Below are 26,968 nucleotides of genomic sequence, written 5' to 3' on the forward strand. Positions count from 1 at the left end.
ACGCAGGCAACCACCCATTTTTATTCGATCACTGGCACGTTTTTATTCGATCACTGGCACGTACTTATTCCTGATTTACTTGTTTGGACTAAAGTCACCTCAGCGGTATGAGCACCCACAAATAACTTTGTCTAGTATTAGTTTCTATATTTTACATACTTTAGAACCTCGTTCTCATTGCTGTGTCTGGTTTAATTACAGAGGCTCCCCGATGAAGGGCTAGATATGCCCGAAATGCATTGGAGCATGTGGATAAATCTATTTGGATGCATATACTTTATGAAAATTTGAATGACTTAAACCCAAGATGAATGATTAAAATTCTCTCTTGAACTACACTTGGAGTCTCCTTTTTACGAGAACCAATGGAGTGCCCGACACTCAGGGATGTCACTATGGTCTCATGGTGACACATGATATACTACTTATAAAGACGTGCCTAGGACTGACACGTTACCTGTTGGGAGCACCCAACCGATAAAAACATTTGAGAACATCACGTTCTTGTAACTTTTTGATAACCGGCTGTGCGCCTCCTACTTTTGAACATTATTGAATTATCCTTTCCGCCCAACTAGGCGGCAGCACGCACCAAGAAAAAATGCAATATGAAGAAATCAGCAGATCCACTGACGCCAAAGCAGATGTTTTGGCTTTTGACGCAGATGAAACGGCTCGCATCTATGCGTTAATTAACGAAGACATAGCCTCTAATACTTCTAATCGCACTAAGGAACAATGCATACGACAATTGTTGTATTTGTCCAAAAGGGAAACAAATCAGAAGCTGCACGCTAGCACACTTTTAAAATATCACCGCGCCTTACGCATCCCGAGGGGTTTGCGCATAGCATTGAAACCATCGTATGCAAGAACTCAAAGTCTTTCCAAGAGAAATGGAACGCAGTGTTAAACAAATGCAGTCTAGACTTAATTTTGTTGATTATCCAGGAACTTTCGAACACTTTAACTGAATTGCACAATGAGATCAAAGAAGTGGAGAAAGAATTATCCGACATGACTACTACTGATGAATGGAGTAAGATACTGGAGGATATCAAGGTACAAATCGATAAACACTCCCGTGAAATTAATGATAGGAAAATCAGGAAATTTAGGAGGGACCCCCAAGACTATAAATTGGGAGAAGTATACACGTGGGCTGATATTTATGCCCAACGCAGAAGAAACAGACCACCGAATTCTCAAACAGACACGTCCTCCTCTGGGAGTGACACCTCCAACCGCCCACTCAGAAAGACTCCCACACCAGTAAACAAATCAACTGAATCCTCTACAAACACTGAATCTCGGAGTCAGCAACCAGGTTCCTCTACTGCGGTGCCTTTTTTAGCAGAAGGCAGAGACATTATAAACGACCCAGGCGGGGTCTTAGAAAAGGAAAGAGAAAAAGAGAAAGAACCAATTCACCCGAGTACACGGAGCACAAAGAAAGACAAGAAGAAGAAGAACACTTAATCATTAATATTTCTGATATTCCTCTAAACAAACACGAAATGGATTTACTATCCAAAGGCACATCTTTCGTACCAACATACAGGACCAACCCATTGGAATTACAAGTTAATACGTATAAGTTCATTAGGAAACTTAAATTGCGACACTATTTTGACCATGTACTACCTCCATTACCCAACAAACAAGATTTACTCATGGGCCTTAGACCGACTAGTACATTTGAAGCACCCGTAAGCCACAAAAGCATTGATTTATTTGAAAACCTGGTAAATCAAGACATCTTGAAATTGAACTACAACAAGAAAAAACAAAAAAACATCACACAAACAGATCAGGATACCTTGAGAAGACTCTCGGAGAATAAAGATATAAAATGTATCAAAGCAGACAAGGGCGGCGCCCTGGTGATAATGAACTCATCTCTGTACCATCGCAAGATGCAAGAACACATTCAAGATGAACTGACATACATGAAACTACCTGGAAATCCTACTATACAATTCAAGGAGATACTATCCAACATTGTACAAAAAGCCTATGAAAGTGGAACCATTGATGATAGGACAAGGAAATATTTACTTAAACCGTTTCCGAAGAGCCCCATCATTTACCTAATACCTAAGATCCACAAGAGCCTAGAGGATCCTCTGTTTAGGCCAATAGTTTCCACCAAGGGTTCATTGCATGAACCCGTCGGCAAATTTATTGATCGATACTTACAACACAGTGTCAGAAATATGCAGAGTTACATCCAGGATACTGCAGATTTTCTTCAAAAGCTCGCCTGTGTGAACATAACAGAAGATGAATGCATAATATTATGCACAGCGGACGTCCGCTCCTTATATACTTCCATCCCCCTTGCAGGAGGCATTGAAGCTATGGAAAAATCCATCCTAGAGAGCAACCTTGAACCTGACATGCAACAATTTCTCATGGAACTAACCATGTTTACCTTATATCTAAGCTATTTCCAACTTGATAACGATTGGTATCTACAGCTGTCTGGAACCTCTATGGGGAATTGCGCGGCGCCTACCTACGCTAACATCTATATGAAGAACTTTGAGCAGACACATATCTACGAAAACCCGATTTGGACTGACAACATAAAAATGTACGCAAGGTACATTGACGATGTGTTCATCGTATGGAAAGACACGAAAGAATCCTTGTCACAAGCCCTTACTGTTTTGAATCAAGCTAATGAACGAATTCAATTGACTTGGGAGATTGATAGTAAAACCATCACGTTCCTTGATGTTAGGATTACAATCACCACCACTGGTTTTGAGACAGATCTTTTCCGCAAAAAAACTGACCGAAACAACGCATTACATTTTTCAAGCCATCATCAAGGATCTTTGAAGACACATTTGCCCGCATCACAAATGCTGAGGATCAGAAGAATTATTTCTAACCCGGATCAAACTCAGATCAGATTACATGAAATGGGAGAAAGGTTTCTAACTAGAGGATATCCTCCGACTCTCGTAGAGAGCGCCAAGAAGAAAGCCATGGACACCCCTAGAGAGTCATTGTTCTCTAAAACTCATCCTAAAACTACCAACAGGATGGTACTAGTTTCCAAGTTTTCCAACATGAGCCCCATATACAAACGGATAATTCTAAGGCATTGGCCTATCATGAGCATCGAACCAGATTTTGGCACAACTTTCAAGGAACCACCTCTTTTTGCATATACCCGCAGTGCAAACTTAAAAGAAATTTTGACAATTAAACATCAGGAGAAAATACCTTCTAAAGGCACAAGGCCTTGTAAAAACTGTGGGAACTGCAACAACATTATCACAGGAACAATAGTTAACCATCCCATGAAAGGCAATCCTATCAAATTGTTTGTAAATGCTACATGCGACTCAACCAACGTCGTATATATGATCAAATGTCCTTGCGGAAAAAGCTACATAGGAAAGACCGAAAGAAAGATCAAAACTCGTATCAACGAGCATAAATCCAACATCAGACTCCAGAACACTAAGTCTAATGTGGCTACACATTTCAATGAAAACAGACATAACGTTTCACAACTAAAGTTTTTGATCCTGGAACAAGTGCGTAAAATTGAAGGAATAGACAATAATAAGCACTTACTTCAGAGGGAAATGGCTTGGATTTATCGTATGCAGACCATGAAACCAGTCGGTCTTAATGATCGCCTAGAGTTTTCATGTTTCATTTAACTAACTGTCATTGTTTCCCTAAATGCGATTGTTTTTTTACTTGTGTTCTTTTGGTTTAACTTGTTTATTCATTTTCTTGTGACTTTCATCACTCTGACAACCCTTCTAAGATGGCCACCACTCTTGCATCTTCCCAGTAGTCCTTTTTTTATTTGTTCTATCCTCACTAAACTAATAGCACTTCCTGTTTCAAACTGGTACCGGCGTTTGAAGCTTGCGACCACACGATCACCAGTAAGTAAGCGTTACTCAGCCTGACACTTGAGCTATTTAAAACAGTCACTGTTTTACTTGCCGACAAACGCTATTTGCGTGGACCTGCACGTTACTCTATCTCACTTTAAACTCACTCGCACGTTTTGTTTCCGATTCCCCTCGGTTATCTAGCATTCTATTTTTGTAATATACACGCAAGCAACCACCCGTTTTTATTCGATCACTGGCACGTTTTTATTCGATCACTGGCACGTACTTATTCCTGATTTACTTGTTTGGACTAAAGTCACCTCAGCGGTATGAGCACCCACAAATAACTTTGTCTAGTATTAGTTTCTATATTTTACATACTTTAGAACCTCGTTCTCATTGCTGTGTCTGGTTTAATTACAGAGGCTCCCCGATGAAGGGCTAGATATGCCCGAAATGCATTGGAGCATGTGGATAAATCTATTTGGATGCATATACTTTATGAAAATTTGAAAAATTTGAATGACTTAAACCCAAGATGAATGATTAAAATTCTCTCTTGAACTACACTTGGAGTCTCCTTTTTACGAGAACCAATGGAGTGCCCGACACTCAGGGATGTCACTATGGTCTCATGGTGACACATGATATACTACAGAAGAAAATTATGAACACTACAGCATCCAACCCATGAGTGTGTGGGAAAATTGTTTAGAGACTCGCAGTTTTCCACAACTGGCCAAGTCCAACAGTATGTTGAAGTACCCACAAGACTAGGAACTATAATTTGGAAATCTGGTTTAGAATCTTGAACCTGTAATAATGTGAGATGCAAGCAGAAATAGATCTGTTGCCTGGATGGGGTCTGATCTGTCAGTAAGTCTATTTATGGAATAAACATCTTCACTCCTGCTGTGCTGTGGACCTTTCTAATAACATTGGTGACACGCATCTGTAAAATACTTAATTTACTTACATTTATTGCATGGAGGAGCCTCAACAACATACAGCCACCAACAGATAATGTTCACACTATTGTGTATTGATTTATTTTTTTGCCACCTTTCATTTCAAGGTAAAACCGGTTGTTCGAGTAAATGCTCTTACCCCATTGCCGCTGTGACTGCAAGTGTTTATTTCTTGGTGTGAGCCACTAAGCGCTTATTTTAGAACAATTTATGTAGGGTAATGGAGCATTATTTTAAAAAGTAATGTGTGTACTGGGAGCGTCCCAAGTCTTATTGCTCCAACTAAAATCAACCAAGTGGAGTTTACCTATTGGAACAAATTAGCTACTGTGACTTTCTGATTTGTGAGTGCACAGTTCTTATGTGAATTTCAAATGTCTAATAAAATTGGTGTGCATGTTACACAAAGTACAAAAACTTGTTGCTGCGGTACAAACTGACAAAACTCTTGTGTTTACTTTCAAGTGACTATAAAACAATCACTGATGCTTGAATCTTATTCAGAGTTCCACTTTGGTTTAATCTCTGAGAACATCCCATGAAGTGTCCTTGACACATAATCCTCCATGTGAACTGTCTTCGTACTGTGCAGCTGATGCTCTAATGTCGCATGGCTCAGAATCTCGAAATGAAATGTGTGTCCGTTAGCTGGCAGATTCTAGTTAAAGGCTAATTGCAAAATGTGAAACGGACACAATCAACTCAATTAAATAAAGTGGTTCGATGGTCCTGCAGATTGGTATATTGGAGAAGGCACGCATAAAGGAATTAATTTACATTATTTTCAGCATTGGCCACATGGAATCGACTTTTAACCCTCCCTTACCTTCCTAGGTGTCTCAAATATTTTGGTCGAACATTGGAGGCAAGAGGATTGTTTAATATATATATATATATATATATATATATATATTACCTACTGGCGGTCGCCAGTAGGTAGTTATAGTTAGGATTGATTTCCATAGGGAAATCGCAACATTCTATTTGGAATAACTTTGGCGCGCGGCTCTCCCTGAAAGTTTGGGGGGGATTCGTCAAGCGGGGGCCGAGATAAAAGGGGGTCCCAAAACGTGTTTTCCCCATGTTAATTTCCATAGGGCGGTCTGTCGCACTTTTAGCTCGAACGGCTGAATGGATTTTCACCAAACTTGGCAAAATTGTAGGGACTGGTAGCCCGATGTGCCTTTGCTATGTCTCAAGATATGTGCTACAGAGGATTATGAGTAATTTAGGTTCAAAAAAATGTATATATCTGTAAGCGCGCCCCGGTGCGCGTGCCGGGGAGCGCTCCGGGCGCGCCACGCGACCTGCGCACGGGAAGCTGATTGGCTCTCGGGTGTCTGTAAACATTCGAAACAGTTCGCAGCGGCCGCCATCTTGTGTCTCGGTAGGATCGAGACACAAGAGGTGGCAAAAAACAAAGGGGGAAATGACCAAAAAGGGGCAGGGTACACCCCCCCTGACCCCCTAGGTTTGATGTGGGGGCCATAAAAGGGTCCCTCGGGTAAAAAAACAATTGAATTTTTTTCGATTATCGCGTGGGGAGCGCCCGGTACGCGCACCGGGGAGCGTACCGGGGAGCGTACTTTGGTGAAAAATAGTGAAAATAATAGTGTAAAATAATCATTTTGAGTGATTACAGGTAGGGTAGCTCTGAAAAGAGCTTTTGGGTTCTGTGGCTGTTTTAGGTATCTACAAGTACGTCCCACACACACCCACACGCACACAACCCCACACCCCCACACCCACACACTCCCCACACACTCCCCACACACACCTCACACACGCACACCTCCACCCACACCCAAACACCCCACAGCCCCACACCGACACCTTACACATCCACACCCACAACCACACATCCCACACACCCAGACACACACACACACCTCACCCCCCAACACACACACACACGCACACACAGATACCTCACAGACACACCTCACACATACCACACACCTCCCCCCACACACACACGCACACCTCACAGACACATCCACACATCCCACACATACACACACATCCTATACACTTACTCCCACACTTCCACCTACACCGAAACACCCCACACACCCACACACACACTTTACACACCCACAACCCCACCCACACCCACATACCCCACACAGATATACACCTCATCCCCCCAGACACACACACACACACATACACACCTCACAGACACACCCCGCACATTTACTTCACTTACCCTCTGTTCCCTTCCTTTGCTTCTTCACTCATTCTCTTTTTCTTAATTATTTACCTTACTCCTACACATATACCTCATGCCCCTCCCAACACATACACACACCTGTAACATACACCCCACACACACACCACACACACCAGACACACACCTCATACACACAAAAAATCCTCCCACACACACTCCTCAAACACACACACACATTCCATACACACACATACATCGAACACATATACAGGCCACACTCATACACTTCTCACACATATTTCACACACCCTCATCTCTACCCACACCAAAACACTCCACACAACCACACCCACAGACACACCTTACACACCCACACTCCGACCTACACCCACTGACTCCCTGTAAGTCACACACACTGCATTACTTATCTTTTTTTGCTGTTTTACTCAAGCCCATTCAGGTACTGTTTCCTTTACTCTCTTTGTTCTCTCTCTTTGTCACTCCCCATGTGCTATCCTAATTCAATATTTCTCCCTCGTTCACCCCTCTTTACTTATACTATGGGTAGCGCACCGGGGAGCGTAACAAGGGGAAAACCAAGAGAAACAGTAAAATAATATTTTAGAGTGCTTTGAGGTAGGGTAGCTGTTGTGTTGTGTGGGTGATTTACTTACCGCACTCCTTCCACTCCTTTTCTCAGTCCCTCTGTTCTCACAGTTCCTCACTCCCGTTCACTCAGTCCGTCTCTCTTACTGTAATTGTCTCTGTCTCTTCACTCTTTCACTACTTGTTCATTATGCTTTCTCCCTGAAGTTCAAGCACACTACGTTATTTACATTTCTTTGCTGCTTCAAATATTCCCTTTCTGTTACTTCTTCTTTTCTTCTTTCAGTTTTTTCTCTCTGTCAATCCACATGTTTTAAATTTAGTCGATTTTATCCATCTTATTTCATCCCTCTTTAGTTATGCACACTACTTTTTTCTCTCTCTCCCTCACCAGTGTTATTTAAATCTGGTTCTGTTATTACCTTTTATTTGTACATCATTTTTTCTCTTTCCTTTTACTCTTTACAGCCACTCACATTCTTCATGTGCCTCTGCTTTAGTATTCTTCTTCTCTCTTTCTTTGTATCACAGCCTTATATTTTTTTCATTTTCTCTCTTACACTTTCTTATATCTTTTACACTGTTTTACTATGTATTACACAGTACCTCTGTGTTGCCCCCTCTTGCTGTCTGTCTCTTAACATTACTCTCTCTTTCTCTTTCTCTTTGGCTCTCCTTCTCTTGTTTTTTTTTTCTTGTTTTTTTTGATTGCGCTAACGGGGCGCTCACCGGTGCGCGCACCGGGAAGCGAACCCATGAGAAAAATGAAGTCAAGAGTGCTAAAAATTTTAGTAATTTTTTTAAAATGGGAGGTAGTTCTGAAAAGAACTTTTTTTTAAATGTTTTTGTTGTTTTATATTTTTTTTATTATTTTTCTGAAAAAAAATGTTTTTGTGATTTTTTTAACACTTTTATAATTTTTTGGGTGTTTTTTTGGGGGAACAACAAAAAAAGGAATTACAAATGGCTCAACAGGAAAAAAAAAAAAGATTTATTGCTTCTTCTTTTGGTTACATTGATGGTTTTCCACCGCATTGCTTATTAAGATCACGCTTAGTTCCCCATAGCACAGTGTCTTGCCACAGAAAACACATACAAATTTGAGACTGCCAAAAATTTTTTGAACATTGGGCACCATTTGCCGTCCTTCAGGTGCTGCATGTGATACTTTGGCAGAGGAGGTGCTGGGCTGTGGATTCTTCTGATTTTGCGCCATGGCACGAACCTCTGCTTGAGCAAGATTATTAGGATGCAACCTTTGCATGTGGCGCAACATAGTATAATTGCCGAATGAATATTTCTTCTTGGAATTGCCCCAGGAAAGAATATCTCCGCAAATAAGGCACTTAACCTTAGGGGCATTCACTTTCTTCTGCCCAGGAGGGTGGGAGAAGAAGTCCCAAATAAAATGCACTTTTATGTGACTCTGTCTTGGCTCTTCAGGCAAAAATTGCCTGGGTTGTTCCTCCTCCTCCTGTTCTTCCTCCTCATCCTCTTCTTGTTCAGGGACAAGGAACTGGGATGGTGGTCCTTCCTTTCTAGGTGGTTGTGGTGGTGGAGGGGGTCCACCAGCTGCAGCTACTTATGATGCCATTGTCAGAATCAGATACAGGTCTTCCTCTCTCAAAGTAGAAAGTCAGAGTGAGGAAAAAGGTGGGGGCTTTCATCATTTGAAAAAAAAAGTGTTCTGGACCAATGAAAAGTGTTACTTTCAAGTCACATGATCCAAGCTTTCATCATTTGGAAACCAAAACTGATCTGCACCAATGAAAAGTGTTATTTTCAGATCACATGACCCGACGCGCTTACGCTACGCGCCCCGGGGCGCGTCGCGTAAGCGCGTCATGACGTTGCGCGATCGTATGCGATCGCGTGATTCCGGGTGCGCTTACGCAGTGCGTCATATGACACATCACGCGACTACGCGAAACATCATGATGTTGTTTTCGTTCGCGGGAATAGCGCTCTCGGGACGCTCCCCGGTACGCGCCCCGGGGCGCGCCGTAACATTGCGCTTACCCGTGCGTTCACCGGTATGCGCCCCGGGAGCGCTCCGGGGCGCGTACCAGGGCAAACAATAAAAAAATATATATATATTTACACTATTTAAAATTTATTATAAAAATTATTACTTTCTTACCTATAGATATTTGCTATTAAAAAACCCATGAAATTCACTGAAAAAAACATAGGTTTCACCCCAGTTATAGTTAGGAATTAGCATTAAAAAACCTATTAAATTCACTGAAAAAACCATAGGTTTTACACCAGTTATAGTTAGCTGGAAATTTTACTCGCATAAAACCATTGAAATTCCCACGTTATAGTTAGTTGGACTCACTATAACTTGCGCGTGCAATGCACTGCTGATGACGTCACATATTACATCACTCATGACATGGTCAGTGACATCACTCATGACATCACTGATGACACCATCCTTGTGACAGAGTGACAGGCCTCCTTTCACTGTAATGTAACCCTTAACAAACATATAAAAAAATAGAAACACACATTTTCAAAAAAATGGAGATACCCATACCAGTTACAACAACCAATTCAATAATTCCACCATCTATATATGCATCCACTCATTCACCAACAGTTCTATATAGCCACTCATACATATACTCACTCATCATATGTAGTGATACACCTATACATCCTGTTACACACTGACAGGCATCCAAAAGTTACTCACACACATACTCACACATGCAAATAAACTATTGAACATCCATTCATTAGCATATACAGCTATACACACACTACCACTTTACTTCTAAGGAAACTTACACATACTTACTCTCTTAAACAATCACTTATAGAAACACATACTAATTTAAACAGGAACTCTTAGAATCCCTCACTCTCACATATACTCACTTCTATACATCAATATTCACATATACTAGATTAAAACATATGTAGTTACTGATAAAGACACTAGTGAGACAGTCATTCACTCACTAACACACACATATACACACTCATCCACCCATACAGTCCTGCACATATGCTGTCTTCAAAACGCATACAAAGAGAGAGTCAGTCATTCATGCATCTATGTGCTAAGTAACACCCCCACCAAACATATAGACACTCATATTGATATTAAAAAAAATCTAATAACCCATATACCTACACATGTAGCTACTCACCAACCCATGCAGCCACTTATACACAAAGTGTTACATTAATACATATATTTAAATATTTAAACATTACTCACTATTATTTATTTTTCAGAAAGACACACATTCACTGGATGGTGTCATCAGTGATGTCATGAGTGATGTCACTGACCATGTCATGAGTGATGTAATATGTGACGTCATCAGCAGTGCATTGCACGCGCAAGTTATAGTGAGTCCAACTAACTATAACGTGGGAATTTCAATGGTTTTATGCGAGTAAAATTTCCAGCTAACTATAATTGGTGTAAAACCTATAGTTATTTCAGTGAATATATATATATATATATATATATATATATATATATATATATAACCTACTGGCGGTCGCCAGTAGGTAGTTATAGTTAGGATTGATTTCTATAGGGAAATCGCAACATTCTATTTGGAATAACTTTGACACCGGTTGAGGAATCGGCCTGAATTTTTTAGCAACTTTGCCTCGCGGCGCTCCGCTCCTTCTGTGAAAGTTTGGGGGGGATTCGTCAAGTGGGGGCCGAGATAAAAGGGGAGTCCCAAAACGTGTTTTCCCCATGTTAATTTCCATAGGGCGGTCGGTCGCACTTTTAGCTCGAACGGCTGAATGGATTTTCACCAAACTTGGCAAAATTGTAGGGACTGGTAGCCCGATGTGCCTTTGCTATGTCTCAAGATATGTGCTCCAGAGGATTTTGAGTAATTTAGGTTCAAAAAAAATTATATATCTATGGCAGGGCCCCGGTACGCGCACCGGGGAGCGCTCCGGGCGCGCCACGCGACTTGCGCACGGGAAGCTGATTGGCTCTCGGGTGTCTGTAAACATTCAAAACAGTCCGGAGCGGCCGCCATCTTGTGTCTCTGTAGGCTAAAAAAAGGGAGAAATGACCAAAAGGGGGCAGGGTACACCCCCCCTGACCCCCTAGGTTTGATGTGGGGGCCATAAAAGGGTCCCGCAGGACAAAATACATTTTGTAATTTTTTTTCGATTTTCGCGGGGGAGCGCCCGGTACGCGCACCGGGGAGCGTACCGGGGAGCGTACTTTGGTGAAAAATAGTGAAAATAATAGTGTAAAATAATCATTTTGAGTAATTACAGGTAGGGTAGCTCTGAAAAGAGCTTTTGGATTCTGTGGCTGTTTTAGGTACCTACAAGTACGTCCCACACACACCCACACGCACACAACCCCACACCCCCACACCCACACACTCCCCACACACACCTCACACACGCACACCTCCACCAACACCCAAACACCCCACACCCCCACACCAACACCTTACACATCCACACCCACACCCACATCCCACACACCCACACACCCACACTCACATACACACCTCACCCCCAACACACCCACACATGCACACACAGATACCTCACAGACACACCCCACACATCCCACACACACACCTCCCCCCCACACACACACACACACACCTCACAGACACATCCACACATCCCACACATACATACACATCCTACACACATACCCCCCACACCCACGCACACCCCACACACACCTCACACACCCACACTCCCACCTACACCCAAACACCCCACACACCCACACCCACACACACACCTTACACACCCACATCCCCACCCACACCCACATACCCCACACACCTATACACCTCATCCCCCCCAGACACACACACACACACATACACACCTCACAGACACACCCCGCACATCCCCCACACACACCTCCCCCCCCACACATGGGGAAAACTCAGTGAAACACTAAAATAATAATTTAAAGTGCTTAGAGGTAGGGTATCTCTGAATAGAGTTGTTGTGTTGTGTGGGTGATTTAAGTACCAACATGTAGGTACCAATGCAGAGTCTTAAATTCAATGTACACCGTTTCCTCTGTAGATAATTTGCATGTTGTTATAGAAGTTATTGTGGTATATGGAATCCATACCATAGTCTGTCAGGAAAGCAGAAAGAACATGGAGGCAGGAGATGAAAAAGAGATGTCAAATACACATTGGAGATAATATAGTGGGAGAAAGGAAGTATCTATGAGCAAAATTACTATGTAACACAAAAAAGTTGCACAGTATACTATAAGTCTGACTTTACATTATAATCAATTTGGTACTAGTTTAAAAATTACATATAAAAATGAATAATGTCTCTCATATTCAACTTCTTTCAATCCCTATTCTTTACTTCACTTACCCTCTGTTCCCTTCTTTTGCTTCTTCACTCATTCTCTTTTTCTTAATTATTTACCTTACTCCTACACATACACCTCATCCCCCTCCCAACACATACACACACCTGTAACATACACCCTACATACACACCACACACACACCCCATACACACAAAAATACTCCCACACACACACCTCAAACACACACACACATTCCATACACACACATACATCGAACACATATACACCCCACACTTCTCACACATATTTAACACACCCTCACCTCTACCCACACCGAAACACTCCACACAACCACACCCACAGACACACCTTACACACCCACACCCCGACCTACACCCACTGACTCCCTATAAGTCACACACACTGCATTACTTATCTTTTTTGCTCTTTTACTCAAGCCCATTCAGGTACTGTTTCCTTAACTCTCTTTGTCCTCTCTCTTTGTCACTCCCCATGTGTTATCCTAATTCAATTTTTCTCCCTCTTTCACCCCTCTTTACTTATACTACCTGGTCTTTTCTCACTTTCCTTCATCGTTCTTCATTTATCGTGGTTCCGCCACTACCCTTCATTCTCCATTTTTTACTGTCCTTTCTTTTTCTTTTAACAGCCAATCACAGTCTCACACTATCTCTACTTTAGTGTTCTTCCTCTCTGTTCCTTTCTTTCGCTCCTTTAGTCATTTTACTTTTCTCACTTTCATCCAATTACACCTTCTGTATTTTTTACTATGTAATAAACAATCCCTCTGTGGTCATCTTGTAGCTCTTTTTCTCTTAACATAACTCTCTTTGTGTCCTTCCCTCATGCTAACTGCTTCATAAAATTTTTTTTTTCTTTTTTGGGGGGGGCGCGCCCCGGTACGCGTTCCCTAAGGACAAAAAATTGACAGAGATCCTTTAAAAATATAGGTTAAATTTGATAAATGTGAGGTAATTCTGAAAAGAACTTTTTTTATTGTTTTTGTTGTTTTATATTTTTTTTATTATTTTACTGAACATTTTTTTTGTATTTTTGAACAATTTTATATTTTTTTGTATTTTTTAAGGGAACAAACAAAAAACAGGGAAGTGGAAATGGCTCAACAGGAGCAAAAAAAATAAAAGAATTAGTGCTTCCTTTTCTTGTTGCATTGGTGGTTGTCCACAGCATAATTTATTAAGGTGACATTAAGTTCACCATAACATAATGTTTTGCCACAGAAAATGCAAACATGTTTTATGGTGGCAAATTTTGGTTGCATATTTGGCACCATTTGGGGTGCTTCAGGACCAGAATGTGAGTTTTCAGTAGAAGAGGTGCTGGCCACAGGGGGTAGGTTGTTCTGAAGTTCCTGTAGTTCAGCGTGGGCTAAGTTATTTGGATGAAACCTCTCCATGTGGCGGATCATGGTAAAATTACCAAATGAATATTTCTTTAGGGGATTGCCCCTGGAGAGGACTGAGCCACAAATTAGACAGGTGACTTTGGGGGCGTTCACCTTTTTTTGGCCTTCAGGGATGGAAAAGAATTGCCAAACATAGTGCACTTTAACGTGCCTTTGCCTTGGTTGTTCAGGCAGGAAGTGCCTTGATTGTTGCTCCTCCTCCTCTTCTTCCTCTTCTTCTTCTTCTCCTCCAAGGAACTGTGGTGGTGGACCTTCTTTTCTTGGTGGTGGTGGTGGTGGGGGTGCACCAGCTGCAGCTACAAGTGATGCCATTGCAGTGATCAAAAATAGCTCTTGCTCTCTCAATAAAGAAAGAGAAAAAAGGAGGGGGCTTTCATCATTTGGAGAAAAAAAATGATGAGAACCAATGAAAAGTGTTATTTTCATGTCACAAGACCTGACACATGACCCGGTGCACTTACGTTACGCGCTCCGGCGCGCTTACGCTACGCGCACCGGGCCGCGCCGTGGAGCGCTTCCGTGTGCATTTACGAAGTGCGTCATAAGACACATTGCGCGGCAACGCGATACGACACGCTTACGCGACGCGTCACGATGTGGTTTTGTCGATCGCGGCAATAGCGCTAACGGGATATTGCGCTTACCCGTGCGTTCACCGGTACGCGCCCCGGGAGCGCCCCAGGGCAAAAACCAAAAAAAAAATGTTTTTTTAAAATAAAAATAAAAATTACATAATTATAAATATACAATTCGTTATAAAAAATATTACTTTTCATACCTATTGAGATTTGCTATTAAAAAACCATTGAAATTCACTGAAAAAACCATAGGTTTCACACCAGTTATAGTTAGGAATTAGCATTTAAAAAACCTATTAAATTCACTGAAAAAACCATAGGTTTTACACCAGTTATAGTTAGCTGGAAATTTTACTCGCATAAAACCATTGAAATTTCCACGTTATAGTTAGTTGGACTCACTATAACTTGCGCGTGCAATGCACTGCTGATGACGTCACATATTACATCACTCATGACATGGTCAGTGACATCACTCATGACATCACTGATGACACCATCCTTGTGACAGAGTGACAGACCTCCTTTCACTGTAATGTAACCCTTGAAACACATATTCAAAAATAGAAAGTAACATTTTCAAAAAAATGGAGATACCCATACCAGTTACAACAACCAATTCAATAATTCCACCATCTATATACACATCCACTCATTCACCAACAGTTCTATATAGTCACTCATACATATACTCACTCATCATATGTAGTGATACACATATACATCCTGTTACACACCGACAGTCATCCAAAAGATACTCTCACACATACTCACACATGCAAATAAACTATTGAACAGCTATTTATTTGCATATACAGATATACACACACTACCACTTTACTTTTAAGGAAACTTACGCATTCTTACTCGCTTAAACAATCACTTATAGAAACACATACTAATTTAAACAGGAACTCTTACAATCCCTCACTCACACATATACTCACTTATATACATCAATATTCACATATACTAGATTAAAGCATATGTAGTTACTGATAAAGACACTAGTGAGACAGTCATTCACTCACTAACACACACATATACACACTCATCCACCCATACAGTCCTGCACATATGCTGTCTTCAAAACACATACAAAGAGAGAGTCAGTCATTCATGCATCTATGTGCTAAGTAATACCCCCACCAAACCATACAAACACTCATACTGATACTAAGAAAAACATCTAATAACCCATATACATACACATGTAGCTACTCAGCAACCCATGCAGCCACTTATACACAAAGTGAAACACTAATACATATATTTAAATATTTAAACATTACTCTCTAATATATGTATTTTAAAAAACATCCATGTAAACACTTATTTAAACATTTATTCTTCCATCAACTTTTACATATACATATATAGAACATAATTATTTTTTAAAAATAGACACATTCACGGGATGGTGTCATCAGTGATGTCATGAGTGATATCACTGACCATGTCATGAGTGATGTAATGTGTGACATCATCAGCAGTGCATTGCACGCGCAAGTTATAGTGAGTCCAACTAACTATAACGTGGGAATTTCAATGGTTTTATGCGAGTAAAATTTCCAGCTAACTATATCTGTTGTAAAACCTATGGTTTTTTCAGTGAATATATATATATTACCTACTGGCGGTCGCCAGTAGGTATATATAGTTAGGATTTTTTCTCTATGGGATTTTTGAAAATTCTATGTCTAATAACTTTGGCGTTTGTGGACGGAATTGGCTGAAATTTTCAGGAAAATGGCACATTTTGTTTCTGAGCAGCCCCTGGAAATTTGGGGGGGGGTTCGTCAAGGGGGGCCGAGAAAAAAGGGGGGTCTCAAAACACGTTTTTCCAATGTTAATTTCCATAGGGCGGTTGGCCTCACTTTTAGCCCGAACGGCTGAATGGATTTGCACGAAACTTGGCAAAATTGTAGGGACTGGTAGCCCGATGTGCCTTTGCTAGGTCTCAATATATGTGCTCCAGTGGATTTTGAGAAATTAACGTTCAAAAAAAGATATATATCTGTAACAGCGCTCCGGGCAGCGCTCCACTTCGCGTACTTTTCGCGTTACGGAGCTTTGTGAAGCGAAGCTGATTGGTTCTCCGGCGTCTGTAAACATTCCAAACAGTCCGTAGCGGCCGCCATCTTGTCTCTCGGTAGGATCGAGAGACAAGAGGAGGCCAAAGCGAAGGGGCAAATGACCATAAGGGGGCATAGTAGATCCTCCCTGACCCCTTAGGTTTGATGTACCATTTTGCCAAGTTTGGTGTAATTCCGTTCAGCCATTCAGGCTGTAGACGTATCTAAATGTCCTATGGAAAATTGCATGGGGAAAACACATTTGAAAGTGTTGAAATTTAGAACCAATTAAAATGTTGCTTTGGTTTTGTATTTGTGTGTGATGAAAGTTAATTGGTTATGTATATATCTAAAATGAGAGGAAGTGCCTTGATTGTGTGCAACAACTATTGCTGTTTTTAATATTGATTTTTGTGTAATAATCATTGTTGTTTTTAATCAATTTTGTCCTTCTTGTATCATTTTTTTATATTGCAAGCACTAAAAGTGTTAATGAGTATACGATATTTTTAAATAAATTGTACAATCGTTTCTAATTTTAAGCAACATTGTGTTTGTTTCATTTAGCAAAAACATTTTTTAAACTGTGGTTTCGTAATGTCCAGGGTCTGTGTGTTTCTAAAAGAGTGGTACTGTCACAATTCTCCCAAAGTTGTGGAACACAGGGACTCCCCTCTTTTGCTTTAAAATGAGAGGAAACCACAGCCATTTTGTGATACTACTGTCTGAGGTACATTTGTGAGGAATTTTTGGTGCTCAATTTCTGGTGTTTGATTTACACAGTACTAACGCTTCTCCTACTTTCAAAAAGGTGAGTTGTTAATTTTTAAGGGGAACTATGTTGTACACTTTAAGATAATTTGAAAAATGTTTTCTGTTATTTATTTACAGTCCTTCTGTTATACTAAATACTTGATAAAGTTAGTTTTATATTATGTATTACTAAAAACGATAAATGAAAGTGATTATTTTTTTCTGCAATTTACAGCAAGAAATTTCAAAATAAAATGGATCACAATGAAGAGACCGTGGCAATTTCTTTTGAATTATCCACTACATTTATTGAAATTGACAGCACCAATAATGAAATATTCTCACAAGGAGGAGATGACTTGAATGATTTTTTTGATCAATCTCTTGACGGCGAATTTATCGAATGTTTGGAGACCATAGAGTTACAAGAATCATCATTGCAGACTTTTCATGAGGAGATTCCTGATGAGATGATTGAAGAGGAAATTCCTGATGAGGACATGTTACTAGTTCTTTCAAATTATGAAAATTCAGAAGAATAAATTTATATTTAAAAATCAAAAATTGTTTGAGACATTATTCATTTTTATTTTTAATTTATGAGGCTGTAGCGAAGTGATTGTAGTATAAAATTAGACTTATAGTATAGAGTGCAACATTTTTATGTTACATAGTAAGTTTACTCATATTTACTTCCCTTCTCCCACTATATTATCTCCAATGTGTATTTGACATCTCTTCTTCATCTCCGGCCTCCTTTCTCTCACTGTCTGTCTCTGATGCATCCTATCGCTGCCATTTTGTGTAATTACAGAAGAGAGTAAAATAAAATAGTCCAGATCGTGAAAAGGGGGCAAAGTACAGTACCCCTCACCCCCTAGGCCTTCTCAGGCGGTCCCAAAAGGATCAGTTCCTGCTTTCCTGAGAGATTATGGTATGAGTTCCATATACCACAATAACTTGCATTACAACATGCAAGATATCTATCTCCTATTACCAACTTTTGGAGATATTCGCGCTAAGCGTGAATATCTCCAAAAACTAACACCTGCCCTGAGCAGTTCTTAGCCATGTTATCCAATGGGAGGTGGATAACATGGCTAAGAGCATTAGCTCGGTAATGCATGAATATCGCTGACTTTTCAGCGATATTCATGCATTGCGGCCGTTTTTTATCGCATTTGCGATAAACCTTGATAATAGCAAGGTTTATCTGCGATAATTTCTGACGATGCTTAGCGGTAAAAAATTCGTTGCTAAGCATCGTTAGCGATAAATATCGCTTAACTTTGGTAATATGCCCCAACGTCTGTTAACGTTCGATTCGAAGGAAATCAGGAAGTGTTGAAAAACATTGTCTGCGCCATCTTGCCTTTTTTCAAATGCCACACTTTTGTCGTGCACGGCAGCCATTTTAGACGCCTTGACCAGACCCACTCTCTGCACGCTGTCGATCCTTAGCATGGCTCCCAACCCTCGCAAGCATCTCCCCCAGGCACTGGTCACCCCCGCTCTCTGTCTTATGCATGGGCAATAAACCTCCCCCCATCTGCGCTGCTCTTCCCTGAGAATCACACCCTGTGCCCGCCCGACACCTCCCTTTCGCCCTATTCACTACCGCACCCTCTGACACTCCTCTTCCTCTGTGTCCGATTGTCCAGGCCGGTCCCAGGCTATCAGCTAGCCCTGCAGATGTAGTTTATGGCCCCAGCTGTAAAGAATCACCCCTTTTCAAAGGAGTTATAGTAGATCAAGGCCCACACCCGATGAGATCCGTCACACCACACGCGTTCCTACTATCTGAAAACCATCCTGTATTGTGATTGGGGAGGGGACCGAGCCTGAAGCGGAAGATTGCAGGGATGACTCTTTGTACATCAAAGTTTTTACAATTATGTGTCACATTAAAAATATATAGCACTCTAACAAAGTAGTAGGAATATAAAACTTTAATAACTTATAAATATATACAACAAAACAAAAACAGTAAAAACATTTAAACATTTTTAGGGAAAAAGAAGGGAACAATGGTCAGTAGCGGTCGGTTGTGCGAATAGTCCCAAGGCAGCACAACGTCCAGATTTCTGGACGGCACCCAGGTGATGTTGCCTGGGTGCCGCACTGATTTGGGTATCCGGCGTGGGGCGTCCCGGGGGGTGGGTCGTCAGTAGCGGTCTGTTGTGCGAATAGTTCCAAGGCAGCAGAACGATGGCACCAAGGTGATGTCCAGTAAGTTGCCGCCCTCCGAATAACGGCGTGGGGCGCCCCGGGGGGGGGGGGGGAGGCAGTCCAAAGTTCCGTTAAAAGGGCAAAGGAAAGGATCGGTGGTTTGAACCATCAGTCAAAAAGGGGAGGGGTGCAACAATTTTTCCTACCGGGTCACACTGTGCTTTCACCGGAACTGATTCGAACTGTGGTCTGCAGGATTCTAGTCATTCAAACTGAGGCTGGCACCAGCATGGGAGCGCCGACGTCCCGCGGCTACAGTTTCGTCACTCCACGGGCGATCATGGCAGTCATTCCCCATCGGGGGTGTCTGCGGGGGTCGGGGACTCCCGCGGCTCCTCTAGAATCTTCAAGGTCGTGGAGGACTACGGTGGTGGAGTCAACCAGTGACCGGGCCATTTCTTTATGTTGGGCCCGCTCTTGCCAGGTCGACCGCCATTTTGAGAGTTCGGTAGCTACCGGCGATCGCGGGGTCAAATGAGCGGACGGGCTCCACCCTGCCGGACGAGACGTTGCAGCATCGCCACAGTGGAAGAACCTTTTTCCGGGCGCCTGGAGCGCTGAGGGTGCAGCTGGGAAGCTTCCACCTGGGGAGGCGGGAGAGGCCTGTTCGCACCGTCTCTCCCATCCAGTGCATCCCACGGCGTCTCGTTTGACATTTGTTATGGCCGGACCAGGCGATGAGGACGAGGGGGGGGGGTCGGAGGCATGTGCAAGACATCCCCCCCCAGTGTTGTCGCAGCCATTATAAAAGAAAGAAGAAATGTCCCGTCCGTCTTTGGGCCGGACCTCCGGTGGATGGCGGCCGGACGCCCTTTGCTCTGGCCCCATGAACGGGTTCCTTGGCTCATCCGGTGGGGCAGGCCTTGGCGTGTGGTGCCTCTCCTGGGCCTTTCGTGCAGTGGCCTCTCCACTCCCAGGCCCTCCATGGATGCTGGCCCAGACTGGGAGAGAGAGGGTCTAACCTGCAATTCTCCAGGGTTACCGCCACCGCGGCCGGATCCCGTCGGCCTCGGCCTCTGGTTGATGGTGGCCGGACTGGGAGAGAGAGGGGAGGGTTGAGGACACAGACATTCCCTCCCTTGCAACTCTCCAGGGTTGTCGTAGCAATCCCCTTGGCCGGGTCCCATTGGCCTCGGCCTTTCCTCCGGCTACACCCTACGTGATGATCTTCTGCCGACGGTTGGCAGCAGGACCCGCCTTATATGTGTTGCTTCCGGCTGGGCGTAGCCGCAAACCTGTTGCACTTTGGAAGTTTCCAGAATGGGGCGGATGTCTGCTGACTTGTATCTTTCCCAGTTTGCCGTTATTTGGCCGTGGCAGGCGGTGGGACAGACACGTTTTGGGGCAGTGAGGGGCGATGAAGCCTCGTTGCCTTGTGGCCGTTGCAATGTCACACTTGGTTTCTCTTACTGTTTTCAGGTTTCTTATTACGGGCTTACTTCTAACGTTTCTTGATTCTAGGACAATAATAGGTTTTATCATTACGTATTGTTATCGTTTCTTTGTTTGTTATTTAATAAAAAGGTCATCAGTGGCCTACTGATTTTCGTTTTCCTATTCCTTTCTTTCCAGGTTGTTTCATGCTAAAGTTTCTGTTAACAGGATACAGTGATCACTTCGTTATTATTGCATATGTCCTTTTCACTAGGGGTGCTCTCTGGTCGGGCCAGATGACCTATCTCTAGTCATTGGTCCGGGTGAAACAGGTGCATCTATCAGTGGGGAGTAGATAGGCATGACAGATTACAACGGGGGAGAAAGGTCCGCATTACCTACCCTTTCACTACTTGCAAAGATTTTCCTACGTTTATTTGCAAACAGGGAATACCTCCAAAAAGAACCAATTCCCAAACAGTCAATGTTCGGGCAAACAATCAATCAATGAGGAACGAAATAGGCACGACGTGTTAAAGGTTTGCGTTACCTACCCTTCACTATCTGCAAAGGGAGAGAGAATATTCCTATTCTTCCCCGTTTGCAGGCAGAGAAGATCCTTAAGAGAACCAACTTCGAACAATTCAATGCTCGATTCAAACAATCAACAAGGGGTACTGTGAACACAAATGAACGCCGCTTATGTACATACACATTGCTATTTTCAACAGGTTGTTCCTAATGTTTCTATTTTAGCGAGGTCAAAAAGAGATCCCATTAGTGGCCTACTGATTTTGCTCGATTCCTTTTGTTTTGTTACACGATTTTTCGCTATCTGCAAAGACTAAACAGAGTATTGCGACTCTGTGGTTGTTTGTAAATAGAGAATGAACCAAAGAGAACCAATTCTAAAACAGTAAATGCTTGGATAACAATCAATCAAATGGAGAGAGAAGCAGGCACGACGGATTACAACGGGGGCAAAGGCCTGCGTTAACTACCCTTCACTATCTGCAAAGAGAGAGTACTCCTAATAGAAATGAGGGGGGGTGGCAGCATTGAAAGCAGATCAGTGTGCATAAATACGAAAATGTTTTTTCTTACCACGTACTTGACAATCGACAGCTTATGATATTTGCTATTAAAAAACCATTGAAATTCACTGAAAAAACCATAGGTTATAGACCATATATAGTTAGGAATTAGCATTTACAAAACCTTGAAAATTCACTGAAAAAACCATAGGTTATAGACCATATATAGTTAGGAATTAGCATTTAAAAAACCTTATTTTACTCACACAAAACCATTGAAATTCCATATATAGTTAGTTGTACTAACTATATATCGCGCACCCGCAATCCACTGCTGATGATGTCACATATTACATCATTCATGACATGGTCAGTGACATCACTGATGACATCACTGATGACATCTCAAATGACATCACTGATGACATCACTGATGACATCTCATTTGACATCATTCTTGTGCTAATACGATAAACCTCTTCAGACTCTAATATAACCTTAGATACACTCAGTGTATACAGACACTCACACACTGACATCTCAAATGACATCACTGATGACATCTCAAATGACATCACTGATAACATCTCAAATGACATCACTGATGACATCACTGATGACATCTCAAATGACATCACTGATGACATCACGGATGAAATCATCCAGTCACTGTGTGTTTCTGTAAAGTTTAAATATGTTTGATTTATTGAAGAATGAGTGGATGTATAAGTGTCTGGATGAAGGATTTAGTAGGTGCGTGACTGACTGTATGAGTGAGTGAATAAATGTGTCGTACTAAATGCATGGGTTAGTGACTAAACTGTCTGAATATATGCATCAGTATGTCTGTTGTGATGTAAACTGCTGCATGTGTTGATCATTAGCTATACGAGAGGTTATATGTGTTATTGATTGGTTGCCCAAGTATTTGTATGGGAGATTGAGTTTGTGTAGGGGTGGCTGGGAGGTGTGCGACTCTGTGCATAGATGTGTGAGCAGTTGATTCACTAGGTGTATGAGTTCAAGAGTGCATGTGGAAACAGCTACATGGGCGGTTGACTGTGTGCATGAGTGTATTGATGAGTGAATGGATATCTCAATGCTACATGTCATAGTAAGTACATATGTAATACACAGTACATGTGAGAGTTGGCATATATAAATAACTGTGCATGAGAGCCACTGAATGTGTGAGTGGCTGTATGGATCATTGTGAACTTGTATCAGGGATTGTATAAGAGAGTAAATATGTGTTAGTATATGTTTGAATAAGTAAGGTGTGTATAACTGTATAGTTGAGGAAATGGAGTTGAGATTGTTTCTTTGCATGACTGACTAGGTGTGTGAGTAACTCCATGGATGAGTGACAGTGTGTGAGTGTCTGTATACACTGAGTGTATCTAAGGTTATATTAGAGTCTGAAGAGGTTTATCGTATTAGCACAAGAATGATGTCAAATGAGATGTCATCAGTGATGTCATCTGTGATGTCAGTTGAGATGTCATCAGTGATGTCATCAGTGATGTCACTGACCATGTCATGAATGATGTAATATGTGACATCATCAGCAGTGGATTGCGGGTGCGCGATATATAGTTAGTACAACTAACTATATATGGAATTTCAATGGTTTTGTGTGAGTAAAATAAGGTTTTTTAAATGCTAATTCCTAACTATATATGGTCTATAACCTATGGTTTTTTCAGTGAATTTTCAAGGTTTTGTAAATGCTAATTCCTAACTATATATGGTCTATAACCTATGGTTTTTTCAGTGAATATATATATACATATATATATATCCTGATTCCACTCACAACGCTGGCTTCCCAATGGCGTTCACAAAAGACGAGAGATACAGACTCTTTTCCAATTCAGCAGCCGCTGAGAATCTTTATTTTTTTCAGTTAATTGTAGTGCATTGCCGTGCCAAACCAAACGCGTTTCGGCGTTCCTGACGCCTTGCTCGCTGGTCTATATATATATATATATGTATAGATAGATAGATAGATATATTCATTTACATTCCTAATATGATGTTCATAATATTACTCATCTTGCTTTCTTTTCTCTAATATATCTAAGGTATTGTTTTGTTTTTTACAGTGCAAATAAAGTCCTGCCATATTAACTGAATAAGACAGAACTGTTAGCATCTTTCTGTTATCTCTTATATTTATATATATGTTAACAAGCAAAATGTGACTGTTGCACCTTTTTTTTGCAATCTTTTTATCATAAGCTAGTCCAAGGGGAAATAGGTATTTGGGCATTATGCTGCAGTGTGTGTGGACATCGCTATGTGCAGAAATAAAATTATCACTGATAAAGTCTTTTCTTGACACGAAAGAGTACAAATTATTATTAAAATTTCTTTTTATTAAACAATAAAATCAACAAAGAAACACATCATGTGACTTATGCATAGATATTCCAAGTTTCTAAATGACATTCCATACATTCAAAATATTATGCAGTTATGACAGTAGGTGCATCAATGGGACCTGTGCGCCTCTGATTCTTCTTGACATGCCGGTGCGGCACAGACATCACCCCTGTAGTGGTTCCAAACCTCCCAGACCTTACCCCACTTCCCAGGGCATCCCCTGGCAGAATAGACTGACCGCTCCCTGAACATACACCAATCTAAATACTCCATCCATTTCTCAATCAGGGGTGGCTGGCTGGCTCCCCACAGTTGGGCAGTATTACGCTTCGCTATCATGAATGCCGACGTTGCCCATTGCTTTTTATATGTGTTTAGGTCTGTGGGTTCCCAGACATTCAGAATGCTCAGTATCAAAAGCTTTATTCGATTTTCTCAGGTATTAAAATCATAAAAGCATTTCCTATTTCACATTACAAAATACACATAATAATTAAAAAAGTATTAAATTGTTGAGAAGATGAACAATCGATTAGGCCTCGATACATAAAAAATTCCGTTGTTTTAACAAGCTTTTTAAAAACATTGCCATAATCTTAATACAAAAAGGATTTCCTAATTGTTGGAGATTCAGGTAAGCTACCCTACATTGCCGCCATGCCCCGTTTTTCAAATAATGTTTCAACCATCTAGCACGCTCTTTCTTATACAATTTACATAGTAAGACGAGATGGAAGGTAGACTGGGCAGATACATTATCACATGGGCAGGGTGCCAGAGATCTATTCCAATAATTTTTTTCCGGGTAGGAGACCAGGTGGTGGAAGATGTTAAACCTGAATCTACACAAAACAAAGCGTTCAAACCCCAAAGTCGTGATGGTCAAGTATGGTTGTATGTTATACGAAGTCAGTAGCAATTGGTGAACAGCCACAGTTTTTTTACTGACTTCGATCGCAAACCTCAAGTTATTAAAGTGCTCCATGCATAAATTTCTTAAAGATTTCTTGGGAATTTTCCCGATTAACTCAGGTTTGTAATACCATTCAGGCCTTTCAATGTCCATAAAAACTTTCCTCACATACTCGAGCCATTTGATACTTTTTGCATTGTCCAGGGCCATAACATCATTAATTACTGCTCGATTCAGTGCTAGTTCTGGTGTCACCCAGATTCTCCTCCAGAGTAGAATTGGCTGCATTTTAATCAAGTCTGTCAGGTGCTCCATTCCTAGTTCCGTGTGGGTGTTATAAACTGGGGAGCTTTTTGGAAGGGACAGAAGATATCGAAAGAAGTCATTTTCGATACTTTGGAGAGCTGTTACGTCCTGATATCCCCATACTCCTGCTCCATACAGGGCAATGCTTCTACATTTGGCCACATAAATCCTAAGCATTATATCTGGTTGTTTTTTCCCTAGCTTACTTGCGAAATGCTTTACAGCTGCAACCGAGCGTTTAAATGCTAGGGATCTATTTTTCACCTCAGTGGCCCATACCCCCGTTGCCTCAATTGTGACACCTAAGTATGGGAACGTTTTTGTAGCTTGTAAGTGAGAATCTCCCACACTAAGTTGCTTACATCTAGCCCCTCCTTTGCCAGATCCCATCACAAATGATTTTTTGGCATTAAGAATAAGTCCCCTCTCCCCCATATAGTCAACATATTTTTTTAGAGCTTTTTGAGCACCGACTTTGGTTCTTGCCATCAGGACAGCGTCGTCCGCATACAGAAGGGAGCAAACCTGATTATTCCCCACCTTGGGGGAATCGATGCCGCTGGCTCCCAATTCCCTCTCTAAACTGTTGGTATACAATGAGAACAGGAAAGGGGCCAGCACACATCCTTGCCTCACTCCCCTCTGTATGCGGAAAGGCCTGGTGCATTCCCCGCTCAGCCCGTACCTTACTTTAGCCGTAGCCTTCATATATAGTTGTCTCAGGAAGAGCACAATTGATGGGTCTAACTTCATCTCCTCCAAGGTTTCCCACAATTTGTTGTGTATCACGCAGTCAAACGCCGACGAAAGGTCGACGAAGACTGCGTAAAAACAACCCTTTTTAGCTCTGCTGTATTTCCCCTGGAGGAGGACGAAGTTCAAAACTTGCTCCACCGTGACCATCCCTGGACGGAAACCATATTGGACTGTCGTAAGGATATTCTTTTCCTCTGCCCAGG

The sequence above is a fragment of the Lissotriton helveticus genome, chromosome 7 (assembly GCF_964261635.1).
Source record: "Lissotriton helveticus chromosome 7, aLisHel1.1, whole genome shotgun sequence".
NCBI lineage: Eukaryota > Metazoa > Chordata > Amphibia > Caudata > Salamandridae > Lissotriton > Lissotriton helveticus.